The 9,238-nt window shown below is 38.9% G+C and overlaps 1 protein-coding gene across 1 annotated transcript in view; it reads right to left on the minus strand.

Annotated features, from left to right (window-relative positions):
* Positions 1-2,713: 2,713 nt before the first annotated feature.
* APELA (apelin receptor early endogenous ligand) overlaps positions 2,714-9,238 on the minus strand; it is a 14,907-nt gene continuing 8,382 nt past the window's right edge. Inside the window, exon 3 of the mRNA XM_014534987.1 lies at positions 2,714-3,938. The gene's annotated coding sequence lies outside the window, so the exon portion shown is untranslated. The remainder of the gene's footprint in view (positions 3,939-9,238) is intronic.

Consider the following 9,238-nt stretch of genomic DNA (forward strand, 5'->3'; position numbering starts at 1 on the left):
CCTGCAACCAAGGTACATGCCCTTGACTGGAATCGAACCTGGGACCTTTCAGTCTGCAGGCTGACGTTCTATCCACTGAGCCAAACCAGTCAGGCGAACTCAGTGTTCTTTCCATGAACACTCTCCCAGGTGGAAGCCAAGAATGAGAAATGGGATAAGATCTAGGGAGTTTAGGGAGTGAAGTCATTTTGGGAAGTGAGAAGAAGGGAAAAATCAAAAGGCTGGAACTCAGCCTCCACTATGCCTAAAATAAGGCTCTTATTAGTGACAGGATTAGTATTACTAATTTTTTCCTTTTGCCTCAGACTATATCATGGTTTAATTGATCCAATCTTTTTCCTAAAAGTTTGGTATTTTGTTCATCATACTTGATTTTTATCTTTTTCAAAAATGCTGTAAAAATATTACTAATCTTTATTACTAAGGCTTTTGGCACACCCTTATATTTTTTACCTGCTCATTTCAGTCCTGGGTTTTCAAAGGAGAGTGAAAATGATGCAAGAATAGGACCAAAAACTGATTTCAGAGTTTGGAAGGAACTGAGCCAAGAAAGAAGGGATCAAAATTTATAATCGTTCTTTGGTCTATCACTCCATCTGCTCTACTTTACTGACTCGCCCCATAGCCCCAAGTTAGGGTGGCGCCATTACCTCTGATCTTGGTTAAACTATGTAAAATCTCTTTTCTTTTGTATTCTGAAAATATTAGCTATTACAAAGATCTTTTAATAGAAAAATAATAAAACACCAAATCATAAAGTTGGTTAAGTTTAAAGTACACATATTAGACACGCCTCTGATCTATGGCTCCACCTTGCCAGTGAGTAAAATATGATTCCATTGTCATGGACTTACTCTGTTATGCCACTTTCAGCATACAAACCACTGGTTGTTGAGTTTTTATAGATTTTGAGAATCTTTGCCCTTACTCTGATAATCTAGAATTAAGTTAAAAATCTTCTGTGGCAGGATACATAATAAGGCTGTTCAGTCTAAAATGCTTTAATTAAAAGGAACAAAGAGTGGAATACAAATAAGTGTCAGGGAACATCTCTATCATGCTGTGCTCAATACTCTGAACATTTCTTATACAAACTAAGGACAACTAGACACTCAAATCACTGAGTTTTGTGTGTTTTTTTAATATACACTGAGTGGCCAGATTATTGTGACCAGCCAGATTATTATGACCACCCCATCACAATGAAGTGAATTAGTTATGCAAATAATAATAATAATAATAATAATACCTTGAGAGTATTTGCTTAAGAAGTTTTCAATATTCAGTATTTTTGGAAGTGTCAATGAAGTACTGATGGGGTGGTCATAATAATCTGGCTGGTCACAATAATCTGGCCACTCAGTGTATATTAAAAAAACACACAAAACTCAGTGATTTGAGTGTCTAGTCTGGTGCACAAAAATTCGTGCACTCAGGGGGGGCCCTCAGCCCAGCCTGTGTCCTCTTACAGTCCGGGACCCCTTGGGGGATGTCTGACTGACAGCTTAGGCCCGCTTCCCAGGGGATCAGGTCTAAGCTGGCAGTCAGATATCCTTCTGGCAGCCCAGGAGCCCTTGGGGGATGTCCAACTAATGGCTTAGGCCTGCTCCCTGCCGTTAGTTGGACATCCTTAGTGCTACCACGGAGGTGGGAGAGGCTCCCGCCACTGCTGCTGCACTGGCCAGCCATGAGCCAGCTTCTGGCTGAGTGGTCCTTCCCCTGTGGAAGTGCACTGACCACCAGGGGACAGCTCCTGCATTGAGACCCCTGGTGGTCATTGTGTGTCATAGCGACTGGTGGTCAGTGTGTGTCATAGCGATTGGTCGTTTTGCCGTTAGGATCAATTTGCATATTACCTTTTTATTATATAGGATTTTATTGATTTCAAAGAGGAAGGGAGAGGGAGAGTTAGAAACATCAATGATGAGAGAGAATTACTGATCTGCTGTCTCTTGCACGCCCCCTACTGGGAATTGAGTCCATAATCCAGGCATCTGTCTTTGACTGGAATCAGGACCCTTTAGTCTGCACACTAATGCTTTATCCACTGAGCCAAACCAGCTAGGGCTCACTGGGTGTTTTTTTTATTATTATTAAATATATTTCTTTATTGATTTCAGAGAGAAAGGGAGAAGGGGAGAGAGAGAGAGAAACATCAATGATGAGAATCGTTGATTGGCTGCCTCCAGCAGGTCCCCTACTGGGGATTGAACCCGAAACCCAGGCATGTGCCCTTGGCCGGAATCAACCCTGGAACTCTTCAGTCCGCAGGCCAGTGCTCTATCCACTGAGCCAAACCAGCTAGGGCTCACTGGTGTTTTATTGAACAATTATTTAAGTGGTATGAGCAGAAATCTATAACCATTACTTTACAATGGTATAGGTGGATTTTAACTTTGTAGATGTATCTGAACTATATATTGTTTTTCTTTTTGTACAAAATATATAAACAGATCAATAAGCACATGTTTTAAAAATAAATATAATTGATAATAGCTTATGTTTCTACTAAAATGCATTTGTGTAAAAGAATTATAATTTATCCAGAAAATAATTTAGAACTTCCCCAAATATCTAATTTAAATAAGAGGTAATACATTTTAGGAAACATCTTTTGTTTGTATGTAAATTTATTCACAGTGCTTTTTACAAGCACCTTCCATTCTAAAATACATCATTAATAAGCTATGAAAGGGAGACAAACTCCATGATGTCAGAATTTCTATATCAGGTTCTTTATTTATCAATCCCAACCTTTTATTTTTGCAAAATAAAAGTTAATAGTTTATGGCTCCTCCTACTTTTGTACAAAGTAAAAATTTTAATCATGATATGAATTTGTAAATTTTATACCTGAATTAACTTATAGCAAAATAATAGAAATTTTATGACACTGAGTTAACAGTCTTTCAATAAATACAAATTAAGAGCATATTCAATAATTTGGGAACATCTAATTATCCATACAATTCAGAATTAGACAGGGTAATGTCCTTGTTGGGTAATCATTCATATTCCTAAATTCCTCTGATTTTTTTTTTTTTTTAACAAGTCTCACCACCACAGGTTGAACAGCACCACAACAGAGCCTAGCAGAATGATGAGCACTCATGTTAGATATTGTCCAGCTGGGACTTCATTGGCATAACTATATTTTAAATGTCAACTTTAAGTGAGCCTTTTAAGAAACTACTGGTATACAAGTGAATCAAGGACAATAAACAGAACTTCAAAGGAAATCAAACACCGGCTTCTTGTAATTACATGGTGAGAAAAAGATTCAGAAATGAACATTTCAGTTTTAAAATAAAATGAGCTACAATCAGTATTTCAAACGTCCTATTACAACTTTAAGTGAATATTATTCAAAATAAAAATTCTTTCATAAACATTAAAGCCTATAATATAAAACTGGTAGCAGTTAATAGCTTCTTTTAGTCTTTTTATATAAGTAACCGATGAACCAATTATTTTCTCTTCTGCAAAGCCAAATAGTCTTTGAAATTGATTCCAGATTTAGCATTTTTAAAAATAATCGTTCAAACATATACAATATTATTTTAATATTTTTGAGGATTATAGGACTATGAAAGCCAAATTTTATATTCTTGCACTTTTTACTATTCAAAAGTCCAAAGACATTACAAAGTATTTTTCTTGCTAACCCATGTAAGAATTATAATGTGCAGAAAAGATGAGAGATTTTTTTTATGCAGGTAATAACTGTGCTTCAGACTGTAATTGCTTTTCAATTCATGTTATTTTCCCTCTAAAAAGAAAACAGAAGAAGAGAATCTTGTGAAACTAATAAGACATCCCAGGTCCTTTCAAAGGATTCCTTTTCATATAGGAACAAGCAAGCACACGATTGTGTGGGTGGGTATTTTTCCTTCAATCCTCTTCTTCTGGCAGACCAGGTGAAGTCAGTAAAAGAAGATCTATATTTGAAAAGCAAAGGAAAAAGAACATATCAGAATAAGAAATGCAATCCAGCACACTAATTTACCCATGCTTATTTTTTTCAAATAGACAGAGTTATGAAAATTTCATAATTTCAATAGAATAAAGGACAAAAACGCTTGATAATCTTAATAGACAAAGAAAAAAACAGTTAATAAAACCCAACACTCTTTCATGATAAAAACATTCAACACTAGGAATAGAAGGGAACCCCTTCAAATTGATAAAGACATCTACAAAGACCCATAGTTAACTTCACACTTAATAGTGAAAGACAGATTGCTTTCCATTTAAGATAAGGAATGAGACAAGGATGTCTGTTCTCACCACTTCTATTGAGCATTGTATGGGAGGTTCTAGTTAGGACTATTAGGCAAGGAAAAGAAATAAAATACATTTAGATTAGAAATGAAGAAAGAAGTAAAACTATTGCTATTTGCATATAACATGCTTGTACATAGCAAATCCTAAGGAACATAATGAATCAATAATTTAATTAAGGTTACAGGATATAAGATCAACAACCATAAATTAATCATATATCTACTAGAGGTCCGATTCGTGCACTGGTGGGGTCCCTCGGCATGGCCTGCGGGGATTGGGCCAAAACTGGCAGTCCCATGCCGCCTGCCACTTCAGCTCATCGGGCCCTGCTGTGCCTGCCTGCTATGCCAGCCGTGGGCTCGTGCCCAGTCAGTCCTGATCAGGAGAGGCTTGCGCTGCTATAGCAGCGCTCACCAGCCGTGAGCCCTATGTCTGGTGCCCTGTCAGGTCAGCTGAGTGGTGCTCCCACTGTGGGAGCACACTGACCACCAGGGGTCAGCTCCTGCATTGAGTGTCTTCCCCCTGGTGGTCAGTGTACATCATAGCAACTGGTCGACCGGTTGTGCATGGGTAGGGTCCCTAGGCCTGGCCGGTGATTAGGGCCTGCCGGGGCCTTCCTTTTCCCCGCTTCTGGCTGCCAGTCGGGGCCTTCCTTCATTTTGTGCTGCCCCCTGGTGGTCAGCACACGTCATAGCGAGCAGTCGAACAACTATCTGTGTATCTACAAATAAATACATCTAAGTTTAGTGACCTGTAAAGAGGCAAGGTAATATACAATTTGCATATTAGCCTTTTATTATATAGGATTAGCAATGAATAATTAAAAATGACATGAAGAAAATTTCATTTATAATACCAGCAAAAGAATAAAACACTTAGGAATAAATTAAACATCAGACGTATAAAACTTGCATTCTAAAAATTATAAAACAGCCCTAGTTGGTTTGGCTCAGTGGATAGAGCAATAGCCTGCGGACTGAGGGTGCTGGGTTCGACTCTGATCAAGGGCACATGCCTGGTTGCGGGCTCAATCCCCAGTAGGGGGCATGCAGGAGGCAGCTGATCATGATTCTCTCCCATTGAATTTTCTATCTCTCTCTCCCCCTCTCCCTTCCTCTCTGAAATCAATAAAAATATGTTAAAAAATAAAAATTATAAAACATTTTGTGGTGTTTTTTTAAAATGTTTTTATTGATTTTAGAGAGGGAGGAAGAAAGAGGGAGAAAGAGAAACATTGATTGGTTTCCTCCATTACCTACCTTGACCAGTGACTGAACCTGCAACCTGGGCATGTGCCCTGACTGGGAATCGAACCGGCAACCTTTCAGTGCACAGGACAATGCTCAACCAACTGAGCTATACCATCTAGGCATAAAACATTCTTGAAAGAAATTAAAGTAGATATGAATAAATGGGAATATATATGCCATGTTATAGATTTGAAAACTTAATTGCCAACATAACTATACTTGCCATATTTATATACAGATTCAACACAATCCCTATCCAAATCACAGCTGGCTCTTTGCAGACATTGACAAGCTGATCCTAACATTCACATGGAAATTCCAGGGAACCAGAATAATCAAAGCAGTCTTGAAGAACCACAAAGTTGGAGGATTCACAGTCTCAGCTTAAAAAATTACTACAGCCCAGCCAGAGTGGCTCAGTGGTTGACCTATGAACCAGGAGGTCATGGTTCAATTTCAGGTCAGGGCTTGATCCCTAGTAGGGGGCGCGCAGGAGGCAGTCAATTAACGATTCTCTCTCATCATTGATATTTCTATTTCTCTTTCCCTTTCCCCTCTCTGAAATCAATAAAAACATTTTTTTAAAAGAAAAATCATATTATCTAGCAAATTAACTCTTAGCCTTAGGTATATATCCAAGAGAATTGAAAATATATGTTTTGCACATATATTACAAATTTGCACATGAATGTTCATAGTAGAACTGTTCTTAATAGCCAAATAATGAGAACAATAGGTGACAGGATAAACAAAATATGATTTTTCTATATGATAAAATTTTATTGTCATTAAAAAAGAATTATGTACTGATACATGCTACTACATGGATTGACCTTGAAAACAGTATGGTAAGTGAAAGATGGTATTGTTCAAAATAAATAAAATATAAGTATTTATCAACAGAGTCAAGTTAAATAAATTAAGGCTGTCCATACAATGAAATACCAGTCATTCAAAACAACTATCTGTGTATCTACAAATAAATACATCTAAGTTTAGTGACCTGTAAAGAGGCAAGGTAATGAATACATTCCACATTTCATATGATACATACATATATATGATACATACATATATGTGTGTATGACATACACACACACACATACACACACACACACAATTTTTGTATACATAAAATGTTACTGTTGCCCTAATTGGTATGGCTCAGTTGGGTGGAGCATCGTCCCATGCACTGAAGAGTCAAGGGTTTGATTCTCGGTCAGGGCACATTCCCAGGTTGTGAATTCAATCCCCGGTCGGGGTGGGTACTGGAAGCAACCAATTGATGTTTCTCTCTCACATAGAGAGAAAAACATATCCTTGAGTGAGGATTAAAAAAATGTTACTGTTAGAGAAAAATGAGGAGTTATTCATCTCTTCCCTTCGTCTGTAAAATCAATAAAAACATATCCTTGAGTGAAGATTAAAAAAATGTTACTGTTAGAGAAAAATGAGGAGTAAATGTAAAGTTGAAAGCTCTAACACAATTTCAATATAAATAAAATATGAAACCAAAAAAACTCAAAGTCCCCTCCCAAAGTTCATTTTTCAGTGTAATGAGAAAAGTTATATGTGGTACTCATGCACATGCACTCCTCCCACCCCAACCCCAAATGAAGTGACATTTGATTAAAGTCTTGATTGAGTAGGAATAACTAAGTAAAGATAAGAAAAAGCCTATCCTAGATTCTAGACAGAGAAGATAATGTGTGAAGGCCCTGAAAAGGAACAGGACACCTTTGATAAACCCTCATAGCCATAGTGAGTCAGATAGAATTGGAGAGGTAGAGAAGTGCTTGATTGTGCAGTTTTATAGGTTACATTAAGAATTCTATTTCAAGATTTAGAGACAGAAGCATGGAACAGACTAATGAATCTCAGAGGGAAGGTGGGGGTTGATGGGTGGGTGAGGAGAGATTAACCAAATAATTTATATGCATAACCCATGGACACAGATAATAGTACAGTGAAGACTTGATGCAGGGGAGAGGGTGGAAGGGGTCGATGGGAAAAAAAAGGGGGACATCTGTAATACTTTCAACAATAAAGATACATTTTTTAAGAAAAACAATTCTAGCCCTGGCCTGCTTGGCTCAGTGAATGGAGCGTCGGCCTGCGGACTGGGGGGTCCCGGGTTCAATTCCGGCCGGGGGCACATGCCTGGGTTGTGGGCTCGATCCCCAGTGGGGGTGTGCAGGAGGCAGCCGATCGATGATTCTCTCTCATCATTGATGTTTCTATCTCTCTCTCCTCCCTTCCTCTCGGAAACCAATAAAGGAATATATTAAAAAAAAGAAAAAAAAAGAAAAGAAAAACAATTCTAGTCCTAGCTGGTTTGGCTCAGTGGATAGAGCCTGTGGACCAAAGGGTCCCGTGTTCAATTCCAGTCAAGGCATGTACCTTGGTTTCAGGTTCCTCCCGGCCCTGGCCCTGGCCTGGGCTCCTGCAGGAGGCAACCAATCGATGTGTTTCTCTCATATCAATATTTCCCTCTGTCTTTCCCTCTCTCTTTCACTCTCTCTAAAAATCAATGGAAAAATATCCTCGGTGAGGATTAGGGAAAAAAAAAGAATTTTATTTTATTTTATTTTTTAAAATATATTTTTATTGATTTCAGAGAGAAAGGGAGAGGGAGAGATAGCAACACCAATGATGAATGAATCATTGATTGAACTATCTCTTGCATGCCCCCTACTGGGGCTGGAGCCCTCAATCCCTTGACCAGAATCGAACCTGGGACCCTTCAGTCCACAGGCGATGGTCTAGCCACTGAGCCAAACCGGCTAAGGCAAAAATTCTATTTTAATCCTAAGAGTAATGAAAAATCACTAAAGGGTCTTAAGCTGTATGAAGCTATAATATGAGGAATAGATAAAAGAGGAGCAAAAGTGGATGTGAGGAGTTTGGTGCAAAGTAGACAGTAGTTAGGCTTCCTCTCTCTAAGAATGTACTCACATGAGGATTAAAAAAATAATAAAGAATTTTAGCAGGGAAAGGGAAGACTAGAGAAGACCAATCAGTGGATATGGAGAGAGGGGGTCAATATTCTGGAAAGCCTATTAGGTTGCAATAGTGGCAGTGGACTGAAAAATTTCAGAGGGAAGGTGGGGTGAGGAGTGGGAGGGGAGTGATTAACTGGGGAACTTATATGCATATACTGGTATGCATAGCCCATGGACACACACAATAGAGTGGTGAAGTCCTGGAAGGGGCAGGTACGGGGTGGAGAGGTTCAATGGGAAAAAACACACAAAGCAACAAAGGGGACATTTGTAATACTTTCAACAACAAACAAACAAAAAATACATCCAAGTAAAAAATGTTGAAGTACTTAATTAAGAATGATTGTTTTTTTTCAAGTCACCTAAAAAGCAATAAATACTCATTTGCTATTATATAAGAACTAGAGGCCCGGTGCACAAAATTTGTGCACTGGGGGGGGGGCAGTCCCTCAGCCAGGCTTGTGCCCTCTCGCAGTCTGGGAGCCGTCAGTTGGACATCCTTAGTGCTGCCGTGGAGTCAGGAGAGGCTCCTGCCACCGCCTGTGCTCACCAGCCGTGAGTCCAGCTTCTGGCTGAGCAGTGCTCTCCCTGTGGGAGTGCACTGACCACCAGCGGGCAGCTCCTGTGCTAAGCGCCTGCCCTCTGGTGGTCAGTGCACGTCATAGCGCCATTTGGTCTATTTGCATATTAGCCTTTTATTAT

This window comes from Myotis brandtii, unplaced genomic scaffold, assembly GCF_000412655.1.
Source record: "Myotis brandtii unplaced genomic scaffold, ASM41265v1 scaffold136, whole genome shotgun sequence".
In the NCBI taxonomy this organism is placed as follows: domain Eukaryota; kingdom Metazoa; phylum Chordata; class Mammalia; order Chiroptera; family Vespertilionidae; genus Myotis; species Myotis brandtii.